The following is a 16,549-nucleotide window of genomic DNA, read 5'->3' on the forward strand; positions in this document are numbered from 1 at the left end:
AGCTAACTGTTGCCAATAAAACAGTTTTGATTTTCACCGTGGTTTCCATTTTGCGACCTATCGTTCCTTACTTTCCGAATATCCCTCGTACTTAATGAGAGCAGCTTAGAAATATTTACGGGTATTGCAATCTGAATCGGTTGATCTAGGGCCAAGTAGCTCAGAGTAAAAAAAAAAAAAAATTACATAATTTTACTTCATTAGATCGGGATGAACACGAAATCACTAAGGTCAACAATCCCCTGATGTTTAAAGTAATGAATGAAGACAATCTTGAAACGTTCGCTGGTATTCCAAGACTAAGGTCCTTTTGCTCGTGAAAAAAAAGCCTATGAGAAAAAGATTTTACTGACAGTAATATTTTACTACATATCTACTTTACTATTCCACCTAATCGCAGTTCAAGTCTACACAGTTTCAGTAACGCTGTAACAGCTTCTTTACCTCTCTGCATAGAAGTTTGCCACCTGGGAATTGAATCAGTTGGTAATATTAGTCTTGAGTTCATCGTCGTTTTGAGCTAGTTGTCCATATAGCTAGTTTTTCAGCTGCCAGCTCACCTGCTTAGCTGAGTGGTAAAGTGTTGGCCTACCATGTAGCGGGCCCGCGTTCGATTCCCAGCCGGGTTGGAGATTTTCTCCGCTCGTGGACTGGGTCTTGTGTTGTCCTCATCATCATCACCTCATCATCACCGACAGTTGATCAGTGAGCACTTTTGGAACTCATCTCTCACACACTTTGTGACATCCAAGCTGTTCAGTGACGGTATTGTAAACTAAAGTTCGAGCAACGTTTTGGAATTCTTCAACCAGACTATTAAACGTGAATCACCGATCACTTCGAAGTTTCCAGTTCACCTGGCTCACGATGTCAGCCCGAATACTGGACCTGCCACTCTGTTGTTCGCCATGAACATTTGTACGGCCATTTTGAAATTCTCGACATCACTTTCTAACTCGTTCGTCACTCATCATTTCAGGTCCATACACTAGACACAACTCGCTATAGATTTCAGCAGCTGAATGTCGTTGGCCATTAAAAATCTAATGATTCCGCGCACTTCACAACTGTCGGAATGTATGTTTGTCTCGTCCATTGCGATCTGCTCTCACCGGCAGGCAAACGACTAGTGAATGAAACTAACGCTGCTGTAGTTTCCTATAGAGTCGATAGACAGCGCTGCATGCGTGAAACTTCATTCGGGCCTAAATATTGTTCATCGGATCTTAGTTTTGGAATGAGCCTCATACAAGTCAACTGGCTGATCATCGGCCTAATGGTTCAAAGCACAAATGAACCACATCAGATTGCATAATGTAATCGGAACCGTTATGAAGTAGATAGTAAAAATACTCTCGCGATACCTTAAGAATTCTCGGAACTTTATACGGAGGAGACGGACCAGTCTCTCACACTTTGCTGAAATTTACCTGTGCAGGCCCATTGCAGCTGCGTCCGTCCACGGCCACCGCCAGAAAAGAAGTGCCCTGACCGATGGAAAATCCACGTCCGCGTGGTCCCCAAGAATTTCCCGCCACGCGTGATTTCACCGTTAGCTAGTTACTGCCAACTGTTGTATGACGAGGATTTACAGATTCGCAGACTTCTCTGGTCAAAGACTTCTGTATGCAACCAGAGACTCAAGGACACCCTGCACAGTTCTGTTTGAAAGTTTGCGAAATGACCACAAGTCGAAAAGAGAATAACTCAGTTACTATTTCTTTCTTCGTCATCAGTCTCCTGCTTGGTTTGATGGGGCTCGCCAGAAATTCCTATCCTGCGCTAACCTCTTCATTTCAGAGTAGCATTTGCACACTACCTTTTCAGTTATTTGTTACATGTATTCCAATCTCAGCCTTCGTCATTTTTTACCCTCTACAGCTCCTTCTAGTACAGTGGAAGTTATGAGCTGATGCTTTAACACATGTCCTGTCGTCCTCTCCACTTTTCTTTTCAATATTCTCCATATGTTTCTTTCTTCAAGGATCCTGTGGGGAACTTCTACATTCCTTGCCTTATCAGTCCACCCAAATTTAATATTATGCTGTACCACACTTTTCAGCGTTTTATGTTGTCGTAAACTTTTTATAGGTTGATAAAATCTATGAACATATCTTTTAAGGCTTACTTCCATTCCATCTTGGTCCATAGATTGAGTATGTATCCTACCCACCTCCAATTTATTTTCATTTCAGTTATTATTAAATGTTTAACTCCAGCTTATACTCTGGTTTCTTTTTACTGGGCCGTAGTAACTTCCAATATGAAATTTTCATTTTTCGATAGATATCCATCTTTTTTGCGTATTTTTCCTACTAACAGTCCGCGTCTTGTTTCCATATTCATTAATTAATGTGAACGTACCGTTTCATATACATCATTAGATAGTTTTGCAAACACTGTTCAGCTTCTAAAAGCATTTCTAGCCATTTGTACTCTTCTAATTACTTCTTCTGTAGCCCATTTAGGCGTCCTTTCAAACTGTCTCAAATACAAAAACTCTTCAATTGTATCTATTACTTCTTTGCTTTGCACAATTTTCATTTCTGTCATCGATTATACATTATTTAGCCTTATCGAAATTTATTTACAAGCCTGTGTGTAACTTTGTCTGTCCGCTTCTTCGATTAATTGTTTAACTTTATCTGTACTATCTCCAACCGCTACATCGCCATGAGAAAAGAGAAAATGGTTTCGCTATATTCGATTATTACACTCCTGGAAATGGAAAAAAGAACACATTGACACCGGTGTGTCAGACCCACCATACTTGCTCCGGACACTGCGAGAGGGCTGTACAAGCAATGATCACACGCACGGCACAGCGGACACACCAGGAACCGCGGTGTTGGCCATCGAATGGCGCTAGCTGCGCAGCATTTGTGCACCGCCGCCGTCAGTGTCAGCCAGTTTGCCGTGGCATACGGAGCTCCATCGCCGTCTTTAACACTGGTAGCATGCCGCGATAGCGTGGACGTGAACCGTATGTGCAGTTGACGGACTTTGAGCGGGGGCGTATAGTGGGCATGCGGGAGGCCGGGTGGACGTACCGCCGAATTGCTCAACACGTGGGGCGTGAGGTCTCCACAGTACATCGATGTTGTCGCCAGTGGTCGGCGGAAGGTGCACGTGCCCGTCGACCTGGGACCGGACCGCAGCGACGCACAGATGCACGCCAATACCGTAGGATCCTACGCAGTGCCGTAGGGGACAGCACCGCCACTTCCCAGCAAATTAGGGACACTGTTGCTCCTGGGGTATCGGCGAGGACCATTCGCAACCGTCGCCATGAAGCTGGGCTACGGTCCCGCACACCGTTAGGCCGTCTTCCGCTCACGCCCCAACATCGTGCAGCCCGCCTCCAGTGGTGTCGCGACAGGCATGAATGGAGGGACGAATGGAGACGTGTCGTCTTCAGCGATGAGAGTCGCTTCTGCCTTGGTGCCAATGATGGTCGTATGCGTGTTTGGCGCCGTGCAGGTGAGCGCCACAATCAGGACTGCATACGACCGAGGCACACAGGGCCAACACTGGCCGTACACCACTGGTGATCGTCGAGGGGACACTGAATAGTGCACGGTACATCCAAACCGTCATCGAACCTATCGTTCTACCATTCCTAGACCGGCAAGGGAACTTGCTGTTCCAACAGGACAATGCACGTCCGCATGTATCCCGTGCCACCCAACGTGCTCTAGAAGGTGTAAGTCAACTACCCTGGCCAGCAAGATCTCCGGATCTGTCCCCCATTGAGCATGTTTGGGACTGGATGAAGCGTCGTCTCACGCGGTCTGCACGTCCAGCACGAACGCTGGTCCAACTGAGGCGCCAGGTGGAAATGGCATGGCAAGCCGTTCCACAGGACTACATCCAGCATCTCTACGATCGTCTCCATGGGAGAATAGCAGCCTGCATTGCTGCGAAAGGTGGATATACACTGTACTAGTGCCGACATTGTGCATGCTCTGTTGCCTGTGTCTATGTGCCTGTGGTTCTGTCAGTGTGATCATGTGATGTATCTGACCCCAGGAATGTGTCAATAAAGTTTCCCCTTCCTGGGACAATGAATTCATGGTGTTCTTATTTCAATTTCCAGGAGTGTATGTACTCTTACTTCTTTCGCACGTATTAAAGGACCTCACTACAAAACACTGGGGCATCGGGTACTCACTTGCATCAAAGGGTTCAGCTGACACTGTAATGCATACCACAGTCAGTAAATGGCGAATAATTTTAACTGTTGGCTCACTGAAAGCGAAAATCTTGAGGCATACAGTAACACCACAGGTAGCCTCTGTAACAAAATTGATTTAGGATACCGAACATAGAATCTTTTGAACAGTTTATATCTCCGTAAAAATACATAAAAAGTCTCGAATTGGCCTATACTTCCGTATATAAAATGTAACGCAGTCCCTTATTTTTAGTCACAGACTCAAGGACACCCTGAACAGTTCTGTTTGAAAGCGGGCTGGGTTACTACAAGCAGAAGAAAGAAGAATTCAGCTAACTATATTCTTCTAAGTCAGCAATCTTCTACTTTGATGCGGACTGCCACGAATTAATCTCCTGCGCCGGCCTCTCCATCTCCGGTAACATTTGCAGCCATGTCGTCAATTATTTCCTGGATGTAGTCCAACTTCTGTCTTCCTCTACAGTTTTTGCCCTGTACCGTTCCCTCTAGTACAATCGAAGTTATTCCATGATATATTAAGAGATATTCTATCATCCTGTCCCTTCGTCTTGTCATTCATTTCCATACATTCCTCGATTCTGCGGAGAACCCTCTCATTCCTAACCTTATCACTTCACCTAATTTTCAGCATTCTTCTGTAGCAGCTTATGTCACATGCTTCGAGTCTCCTCTGTTCCACTTATCCCACAGTCCATGTTTCACTACCATCCGATGCTGTGCTCGGAACGTTGTTTTTGTTGTGGTCTTCAGTCCTGAGACTGGTTTGATGCAGCTCTCCATGCTACTCTATCCTGTGCAAGCTTCTTCATCTCCCAGTACCTACTGCAACCTACATCCTTCTGTATCTGTTCAGTGTATTCATCTCTTGGTCTCCCTCTACGATTTTTACCCTCCACGCTGCCCTCCAATACTAAATTGGTTATCCCTTGATGCCTCAGAACATGTCCTACCAACCGATCCCTTCTTCTAGTCAAGTTGTGCCACAAACTTCTCTTCTCCCCAATCCTATTCAATACCCCCTCATTAGTTATATGATCTATCCATCTAATCTTCAGCATTCTTCTGTAGCACCACATTTCGAAAGCTTCTATTCTCTTCTTGTCCAAACTAGTTATCGTCCATGTTTCACTTCCATACATGGCTACACTCCATACAAATACTTTCAGAAACGGCTTCCTGACACTTAAATCTATACTCGATGTTAACAAATTTCTCTTCTTCAGAAACGCTTTCCTTGTCATTGCCAGTCTACATTTGATATCCTCTCTACTTCGACCATCATCAGTTATTTTGCTCCCCAAATAGCAAAACTCCTTTACTACTTTAAGCATCTCATTTCCTAATCTAATTCCCTCAGCATCACCCGACTTAATTCGACTACATTCCATTATCCTCATTTTGCTTTTGTTGATGTTCATCTTATATCCTCCTTTCAAGACACAATTCATTCCGTTCAACTGGTCTTCTAAGTCCTTTGCTGTCTCTGACAGAATTACAATGTCATTGGCGAACCTCAAAGTTTTTATTTATTCCCCCTGGATTTTAATACCTACTCCGAATTTTTCTTTTGTTTCCTTCACTGCTTTCTCAATATACAGATTGAATAATATTTGGGAGAGGCTACAACCCTGTCTCACTCTCTTCCCAACCACTGCTTCCCTTTCATGTCCCTCGACTCTTATAACTGGCATCTGGTTTCTGTGCAAATTGTAAATAGCCCTTCGATCCCTGTATTTTACCCCTGCCACCTTCAGAATTTGAAAGAGAGTATTCCAGTCAACATTGTCAAAAGCTTTCTCTCTACAAATGCTAGAAACGTAGGTTTGCCTTTCTTCTAAGATAAGTCGTAGGGTCAGTATTGCCTCACGGAACGTAATTTCTCAAAAAATTCTTCTTTAAATTAAGGCCTATGTTTAATATTAGTAGACTTCACTTGGCCAGGAACGGATTTTTTTCCCAGTGCTAGTCTGCTTCTTATGTCCTCCTTGCTCCGTCCGACATGGGTTATTATGCTGCCTACGTAGCAGAATTCCTGAATTTCGTCTACTTCGTGATCCGTATTACTGATGTTTAGTTTCTCTCTATTTTCATTTCTGCTACTTCTCATTACTTTGGCACTTTGTCGATTTACTCTCAATCCATATTCTATGTTCATTAGACTGTTCATTCCATCCAACACACCCCATAATTCTTCTTCCCTTTCCAGCAGAATAGTACTGTCATCAGAGAGTCTTATTGATATGATTTCTCCCTGAATTTTTATTCCAGTCTTAAATCTTTCTTCTATTTCCATAATTGCTTCTTCGATGTACCAATTGAATAGTTAGGGCGAAAGGCTACATTCCTGTCATACAAACTTATTTAATCCAATCACTTCGTTCTTGGTCTTCCACTCTAGCTTACCCCTATTTTTCTCAGAATTTCGAAACTTTTCCACCATTCGACGTCATCGAACGGTTTTTCCAGGTCGATAAATCCTACAAACTTGGCAGGATTTTTCTTTAGTCTCGCTTCAATTATCAACCGCAACATCAGAACAGCCTCTCTGATGCCTTTATCTTTCCTAAAGCCAAAATGATCATCACGTAACAGATGCTCAATTTTCTTTCCAATCCCTCTCCGTTTTATTCTTATCAGCAACCTGAACGCACGAGGTGTTTAGGTGATTGTACAATAATTCTCGCACTTGTCGGGTCTTGCAGTGTTCGGAATTGTGTGGATAATATTTTCCCGAACGTCAGATGGTATATCGCCAGTCTCATGCATCTACACATCAAGGTGGATAGTCGTTTTGTTGCCACTTTCTCCAATGATTTTAGACGTTCTGACAGAATGTTATCCATCCCGTCTGCCTTATTTGATCTTAAGTCTACCAAAGCTGTTATAAATTCTTATTCTAATACTGGATCCCATATCTCTTCTATATAAACTCTTCTTTCCTCTTCTGTCGCATCAGACAAGTATTCCACCTCACAAAGGACTTCAGTGTACTCTTTCCACCTATCTCCTCTGTATTTAAGAGTGTTGTTCTCATTGCATTCTTGATGTTACCACCATTGGTTTTCATTTCACGTAAGGATCGTTTGACTTTTCTATATGCCGAGTTAGTCCTTCCGAAAATCATTTCTTTTTTTCGTCCCTTCACGTTCTTTATGGATTCATTTCGCCTTAGCTTCCCAGCACTTCTTATTTATTTCATTCCTAAGTGACCTACTTCTGTATTCCTCGACACAGGTTAGGAAATCATATCGGCATTGGTCATGGAACTGACGATTCTGCATGCTTTCGTACCGCGACCTATGAATGTGGAGAACAGCTAAAATATTTACGCCGACCGTTCTGAGCATCACTGTTTCCTGGGAAATATGGAGGTGATATTGGAGAAGGAGGTGTTGCGCTACCCGTGGCATAGGCATCAGCACGTGCTGCAGCTGCGTGCGTGGTGTGTTCTTCATACGAGATGAGCGTGCTGGAAGCCTCATCAAACTTTAAGGACGGCCGGATTCCTCGGATGAGAATGGTATCGCGCACCATAAATATCGACACCGGCGCCACCCACGGGGTTTCAGGCCGACGCCCCGCGCATCGTAATGGGCCCAGACAGGAGCCAGAGGGCACAGACTGCTTGGGAATCCTCTGCAAACGGACAGCATTCACAACGCGCACTCTGCCTGAAATCCACGAAAACACCCAGTAAAATTTCAGCCGAACTAGAAATCTATGTTAAAAAATGACGAAATTCCTCCAGCTGTATTAAGGTGTTGGTTTTATTGGCGACTAGTTTCGATGTTGTTACATCATCTTCAGGCCCATACTTGTTGACAGCAACTGTATGTGTCTAAGACTAGTAGTCAGTGGTGAGATAGGCGTGTTCCATGCGGAAAGCAGTGAGTTACTACCTGTCTTCCGCATGGAACACGCCTATCTCACCACTAACTACTAGTGTCAGCCACATACAGTTGCTGTCAACAAGTATGGGCCTGAAGATGATGATGTAACAACATCGAAACTAGTCGCCAACAAAACCAACACCTTAATAAAGCTGGAGGAATTTCGTCATTTTTTAACATATATTATACTAGCTGACGTCCCAAATCGTCCATTTCAATTATGGATACACGTAGACGAACTAGAAATCTGTGAAATCTGTGTCCAGTACCTGTTCCCTTCGTATCACGACTTACCTGCGTCCAGACCGTCGTAATTACTCTAAACTAACTACTCCCCAGACACGGCGGAACTACGGCCCGATAGGCCTCTACTACAGTAGCCGACTCTCTGAGCAAACAGCCATAGTGCCGCTCTGCCTGTCGTAGAGTTGACGTGCGACTTGTGTGTTTCTATCACAGTAGTTCCGATACGGAAATTTCAATGACCATTCGCGGGTTGCCATGTTTCCACTATAAAAGTTTTTCTTACATAGTGAAGACAACGATGGAAGACGGGACTGTGGCGTTGAAGAGAAAAAGCAAGCCACTGCCAAGAAATGCTTAAACCCAATGATTCGACGGTACTTTTTTCACTTGAACATCAGTGTGGAACTCCGGATGACGCTCGGTTGGAAGTAAGGAAGACTTAGAACAAGGCAAAGAAAAGGGCGTGAGAGAGACTTCTGTTTCCAGAAGAGTTGGGTTGCCTGCATAATCGTCACTGAAATGCCAGATCAGCAAGCAACGAAGAGAGTTTTGTACTGTCAGCGGGAAAAATCAGAAAGAAGTGAGAGAGATCTGCAGATAAGAGAAGAAACTAATCTCAAAGCAGAGTTATTAGCTGTGAATGATGGCAGCAGTCTTCCGTTAAGAAACGGCAAATTAGGAGAAAGGGTTACTGACGATACGTTCAGGTGCTGTAGCAAATATACACCATTCACGCCGACTTTTGGAGTACAAATAACGAGACAAACATCTATCCAGTTGCGTTTGCATTACAGCCGAACAAAAGAAAAGAGACATACATCCGTCTTTTCCGAAAATTGGTGGAAAATATTCCAGAATGGAAAACTGCAAACGTGACCGTAGATGTCAAATGAGCAGCTATCTGTGAGATTGAAGTTGTAGTACCGACAGCCGAAGTAGATGAATGTTATTTCCAAATGAAAAAGTGCCTCTGGAGAAAATTTGCAAGATCTAGGGCTTACTCGTGAATACAAAGAAAAAAGAAGTGAGGCAACAATTTCGCATGTGTGCTGAGCTGGCGTTTTTACGACCCAAAAATGTATGTCATGGTTGGTTCGAGATACATTCACAGGCACTGGATGTCTTTAGGCTTCCTGAGTTTTTTGATTACTTTGTAGATAGGTAGTTGCAAAATGAAGAAAACCCTATGCACCCTTAGAGTTGCTACATGCGGCTCCATCGAACGACCGACGCTGTAGAAGGCTGGCACCGCAAAAGTAAGAACTTGTTTTCTAAACCAGACGCTTAAATCAATGACATTACGTGTATGAAAAGAGAAGCAGAAAATTCATCATAAAAAAGTACGAAGAGGATGGTCACATCAGGGCTTGCTTGAAAGCTGTCTCCTACCTACAAAAACTGGACTAAATTTATCAGATGATGTATATAGACAGAAAATGTAAAAAATCTAAGTAGCAACTTACAAACAAAAAAAAATTATAAGAAAGATACACATAAGCTGAGTTTAACCAGCCTAATCCTGGATAAAGTATGATGGAAATCTGATTATTTTTAAAAAACTTGTGCTCAGTTCCATGGCGCCCATACCGAATTTGGTTTTGTGTAGTTTCTCAAATTATTCTAGGGAAATGCTGGGATGGGATCCCTAAGGAGGCTATGGCTGCTTCCTCCCCCTCCTATAGTCACAAATCCGAGCGAAAGCTACACTAATCAGCTAGAACTTTATGACCGACGACCTACTATCGATATAAACTTGTCCAGGCGATAGCAGCGTCACCTGACGCGGAATGACTGTAGTTAGACACACACACGGAGCATGTAGTATCAGTGAGCGTGTAAGAGGTCCACGACTAAGGAATTTGTCGCTAGCGCACTCGAGCAGATGTAATTTCGATGGATTGCTCATGCGCTGCCTGCGATATGTAAGCTATAAGAGAATCTCAGACTTGAGAGCAGTGTTATCGGCAGTAGGAACTGAGTACCAGTACGAGTAAGTAGTACCGAGCAGTCTGGTGTATCATGTTGGCTGGGCCGGTCATGTGGAGCAATAGCGGTGCCTGAGCGTTGTAGTATAAGGTATAAGTAGCCTCGCGCATATGTAGTATTGTTATATCATGTCCCATGTACATCGTTTTAAAAAGAAATCTCTTAATAATAATCTTTCTCATAAAAATTAAGTTTTGACAATAATTCAACTCAATTTAAGGATTTTACAAATTTCTCCAACCCATGGTCATCCTGATTATTGTAAAGACAAATCAGTTGTTTCTTTTTATACATGACAAATCTATTGGCCAGCATTGCGCTGAGCTGTGCCAGAAAAATTTCTTATAGCAGCAGATATATACGCGTTATCCGGCGACCCTATTGAGGTAAAATTTTCATTTTTATTCAAAATGATCTTTCAGGGCCATGACGCAGCGCTGCTGACATCCAAAATTTACCAGTTTAAATTCACAGTCAATTATTGAAAGGTTATAAGTGAGCCACAATTTTATTGAGAGATTAGTCACATTGTATTATTGGTAGGTTACGGAATTCATTTATTGGGAGGTTACGCTGAATGTGAATTATAAATAATTATATTTTTGCTGTTGGGAGGTTTCGGAACTTTTCTGTTGGGAGGTTACACTGAAGATCATTCTGAATAAAAATGAAAACTCTTACCTCAATAAGGTCGCCGGATAACGCGTATATATCTGCTCCTATAAGAAATTTTTCTGACACAGCTCAGTGCAATGCTGGCCAATAGATTTGTCATGTATAAAAAGAAACAACTGATTTGTCTTTACAATAATCAGGGTGACCATGGATTGGAGAAATTAGTAAAATCTTTAAATTGAGTTGAATTATCGTCAAAACTTAATTTTTATAAGGAAGATTATTATTAAGAGATTTGTTTTTAAAACCATTTACATGGGACTTGATATAACAATACTACATATGCGCGAGGCTGCTTTTACCTTATACTACAACGCTCAGGCACCGTCATCGCTCCACACGACCGGCCCAGCCAACACGATACACCAGACTGCTCGCTACTACTTACTCGTACTGCTGACAACACTGCTCTCTGGTCTGAGATTCTCTTATAGCTTACATATCGCAGGCAGCGCGTGAGCAATCCATCGAAATTACATCTGCTCGAGTGCGCTAGCGACAAATTCCTTAGTCATGGACCTCTTACGAGCGTGCTGTCCGTATGTAGAAAGGGGAAGGCGCGCGATCTTAGTTTGACCGAGGACAGACTGTGAGGGCCCGCAAGCTCAGCACAAGCGTTCCGGAAACTGCACAGCTTGTCTGGTGTTCAAGGAGTACTGTGGCGAATGCCTTCAACACGTGGCGAAAGCAAGGTGACTTCACGTCCAGACGTCGTGTGGTCGAGCGGGCGCCACTCCTTACAGAAGTTGGACGTCTTAACCTAGGCAGACTGGTAAAACAGAACAGGAGGCGAATTGCGACGGAACTAATGTCGGACCTTAATGCAGAGCAGAGTATAAGTGTACCTGAACACACAGTGCATCGAACACTGCTAACGATGGGCCTCCGCAGCCGACGACTAATGCTTGTGCCTCTGTAGACGCGGCGACAAAGCAACTACGTCTGAAATGGGCACGTGACCATCGACACTGGACGTTAACGCAGAGTAGAGCGTTTCCTGTCTGATGAATTCCGGTACCTTCTTCATCATGCTGAAATGAAATGTCGTGTGACGAGGGCCTCCCGTCGGGTAGACCGTTCGCCTGGTGCAAGTCTTTCGATTTTACGCCACTTCGGCGACTTGCGCGTCGATGGGGATGAAATGATGATGATTAGGACAACACAACACCCAGTCCCTGAGTGGAGAAAATCTCCGACCCAGCCGGGAATCGAACCCGGGCCCTTTGGATTGACAGTCTGTCGCGCTGACTACGCAGCTACCGGGGGCGGACTTCATCATGCTGATGAGAGGTCACAAATCCGTTGACTTCCAGCGACACAGCACCGTGACATCTGCACTGCGGGACGGAGGGAAGCTGGCACTGGTTCCATTATGCTCTGGGGAAGATTTACATGGGCATCCATGGGTCCATTGGAGCTATTGCAAGGCACTATGACGGCCAAGGAGTATTGTAAAATGCTTGCAGACCACGTACACCTGTTTTTGATGATTATGTTTCCCGACGGCAGTGACATTTCTTCAACAAGATAATGCGCCATGTCACAAGCCAGGAAGGTGATTCACGAGGGGACGTTTGAAAATCCGTGCAAAAATAAAAAAAACTGCTTACGAGTTTGGGGTAAACCTTTTTTTATTTTTCGACATAGTCTCCTTTTAGACTTATACACATCGTCCAACGCTGTTCTAATTTGTTGATCCCTTCCGAATAATAGGAATCGTCCAAGTATGCAAAATAGCTATTAGTTGCTGCAATCACTTCCTCGTTTGAATAAAATCTATGTCCCGCCAGCCATTTCTTCAAATTGGGGAACAAATAGTAAGCCGAGGAAGCCAACTCTGGAGAACTGGGGGGATGTGAAACGAGTTTAAATCCTATTTCCATTAATTTTGCGACCACAACTGCTGAGGTGTGTGCTGGTGGATTGTCGTGATGGAAAAGGACTTTTTTGCCGTACAATCGCCGACGTTTTTCTTGCAGCTCGGTTTTCAAACGGTCAAATAACGATGAATAATATGCATCTGTAATAATTTTATATTTCCAGATAGTCGATGAGGATTATCCCTTACGAATCCCAAAAGACAGTCGCCATAACCTTTCCGGCCGAAGGAATGGTGTTCGCCTTTTTGGTACAGATTCTCCCTTGGTAACCCATTGTTTAGATTGTTGTGTGGTCTCAGGAGTATAGTAAGGTATCCATGTTTCATGCACTGTGACGAAACGACTCTTTAAGTTCTGCAGATTCTTCCTGAACAGCTGAAAACCATCCTCGCAACACTTGACACGATTCCGTTTTTGGTCAAGCGTGAGCAATCGCGGAACCCATCTTGCGGATGGATTTCTCATATCTAAATGTTTATGCAAAATTAGATTTAAAACAGCCGACCAGTTGCAAAGGATAAAGTAATCTTTACCTAGGTTTCGATAAGTTTAAACCTATCTTCTTCAGAAGTCGGCACTATTATATTAACATGGAGTAATACGTTATTGCCATTATGCAAAATATTATATACCCATGCATTCGAGATGCCCACAGCACTAGAAATCTCACGCACCTTAACTCTTCTGTCATCCATCACCATATCATGGATTTTATCAATCATTGCTGGAGTCGTAACATCCACAGGGCGTCCAGAACGTTCAGCATCACTTGTGCCCTTATAGCCACTCAGAAAATATTGAAACCACTTATAAACTGTTCTGATCGAAGGTGCAGGGTCACCGTAATGTTCATTAAGCTTCTCTTTAGTCTCCTGAAGCGTTTTGCCTTTCATAAAGTAATGTTTAATCACCACACGAAATTCTTTGTCGTCCATTTTTGGACAATCACTCGACTTCCTTGATTCACACGAATGCCAAACACAAAGAAATAGACCAATATGGCTGAAACGTGGTGTCCGTTCTTTCCAAAGATGATACTAACCAAACATGATCTCGATACGCGCTGGTGGTGCCATCTCACGGACTTTGCACGGACTTTTCATACGCCCCTCGTAGTCACGGGTTTCAATTTATGTGTTGACCCCCCTACTAGCCAGATCTGCATCCTATCGGACACACCGCGAATGTGGTTCAACGTGGCATCAAAGATCATCGCCCTCCTCCCCAGAATATATGGGAATTAGTTGATCTGTGTACAGACTTGTTGCCACCTCCCTCCAACGACCTACCAAGGCCTCACTGCTTCCATGCCACGACGCGCCGCCACTGTTATCCGTGCCAAAAGTGGACATACCGGCTATTGGGTAGGTGGTCATAATGTTCTGGCTGATCAGTGTAACTCTCCAACGATAATAACAGTCTATACGACTCAAAACATCAAACGTATAATTTGTTTTCGCTAGATTGTTATAACGATGAATGAAGATACAATGATCTAACTATAAAGATACCAGTGGAATGTAAACTTTGTTTCTATGAATGAACTTATCATTCACTTTGCAGAGTATCTAAAACACATACACATACTTAAATGACTAGAAAATAAGACTCATGAGCTATTTAAATGTTATGGAATGTCTTGGCCATATTTGCTGTGATCAGTTTCGAACTTGTACAGAACTGTACAATAAATTCCCTATTTGGTAACCTACACATTCAGTATTTTACTCTGGTTCAGACTGATGTTTACGCAGTGGCGTAGTTGGGTACTTTGGTTCACGATGCAGACTTTTAATGTGTCACCCTCCCCCCCCCCCCCCCCACTAAAGCATAAAATATAACATTTGTGTGTAGGAGTTTTTTCATATTCGTGATTAAGTAATCAAAGTATAATGTTAACTACTTTGCAAACGGTCTTTTGTGAAATAAAACAAATAATTGAAACGCATTAAAACAAACCACATTTTATCTGATTATAAAGGAAACCAGACAAATAACCGATCTCCTCAGTGACAAGTGACTAGCACGTACCTTAGAATTTCTTTCTTCTTTTTTCGGCTGCAAATTTTGAAATTGCCTCATCAATATCTTAGGCAACGGCCTTGCCACAGTGGATACACCGGTTCCCGTCAGATCATCGAAGTTAACCGCTGTCGGGTGTGGCCGGCACTTGGATGGCTGACCATCCAGTTCGCCATGTGCTGTTGCCATCTTTCGGGGTGCACTCAACCTCGTGATGCCAACTGAGGAACTACTGGACCGAATGGTAGCGGCTCTGGTCAAAGAAACGACCGGGGGAGTGGTGTGCTGACCACACGCCCGTCCTATCCGCGTCCTCATCTGAGGATGACACGGCGGTCAGATGGTCCCGATGGGCCACTTGTGGCCTGAAGACGGAGTGCTTTTTTTCATCAATATCAATATCGTTAGCCAGCCCATTTTATTAACTATCTGTTGAATTAGACAGCATTGCTTGACTCATAGTGGACTTAAGGTAATTCTTATTTCATTGACTTTTGAAAATAGAATTCTCTTACATGTAGCTATCGAGACACACTAAGTTAAGAAAAATCTTGCTACCAAAGTTGGGAGCAGATTCAGAAATAATTGTCAACCAATTTTTTGTATAATCGTGGGAAGTTTCGTTTCTGAACTTTTAATCAAATGACTAGGATCTGAAACAGCATCTGATATGGGTTCCATGATTTTGCAGCGTGTATCGGTTTCTTGTAGAAAGCTATCGATGTACTTTTAACATCGACCTTGTCGGTTAGCTGCGTGTTTTACAGCACGGCTTGAAAATGAGAGCTCGGAAACCAGTAGGTAGCGTCCCTCAACTCTTCTAGCTGCCGGGCAGGTGGATTATTGGACCCCTCCTCGAACCTGTCTGGGTTTCACTGTGCTCTCTGCTTGTAGGACAGCAGCAGTGTGAAGTGGAGGGTAGGGGAAGATCATGCCACATCGGACACATAAGCTGCTTAGAAATAACTTATTTTGAAGGTTGTGTACGCACATTCCTTACGCTGAATAATACCGTGGTAAGTTATTCAATCCACACAAATTATTAAAATGAATGTGCGTCTATATGTTCAGAACAATTTTCGCAGACAGTAGGCAGTTGTACCACTCGATGTACCAGCACAGTTATATTAGTGTGTAGCACATAGTTCAGATGATACGACGGCATATGAGAAAATGAAGCTTTAGGACGAAATTGAGGTAAAATATGGTTACAAATACGGGTGAAACATGTTAAATAGGGGTGAAATATATTTGATATGTACGTATGCGCGCAAAGCAACGGGTAGAATCTCATCTTTAACCCCTGTAACGATTTCAATCAAATTTGGTACACATATTAATTACAAACTGGAAAGAAATAGTGTAGGTGTACCAACCATGAGCCTCCTATTGGGGTGAGTGTGATAACGTGGAGAGGGAAGAGAGGACGAGAAGATGGACACACAGTGAGAGGAAAGGAAGAGACAGGCATAGAAGTGGAGGAGTTGGACAGAGATAGAGGAAGGGGAAATGAACAGAGTGATGGGAGTGGAGGAGATGCACAGAGAAAGGAAAAAAGGGGAGATGGACAAAGGCAGGGAGAGGAGGAGATGGTAGAGACTTGGGGCAGAAGGAGATGAACATACAGAGGGGGAGGAGGAAATGGCCAGAGAAAG

This window comes from Schistocerca piceifrons, chromosome 4 (assembly GCF_021461385.2).
Source record: "Schistocerca piceifrons isolate TAMUIC-IGC-003096 chromosome 4, iqSchPice1.1, whole genome shotgun sequence".
NCBI lineage: Eukaryota > Metazoa > Arthropoda > Insecta > Orthoptera > Acrididae > Schistocerca > Schistocerca piceifrons.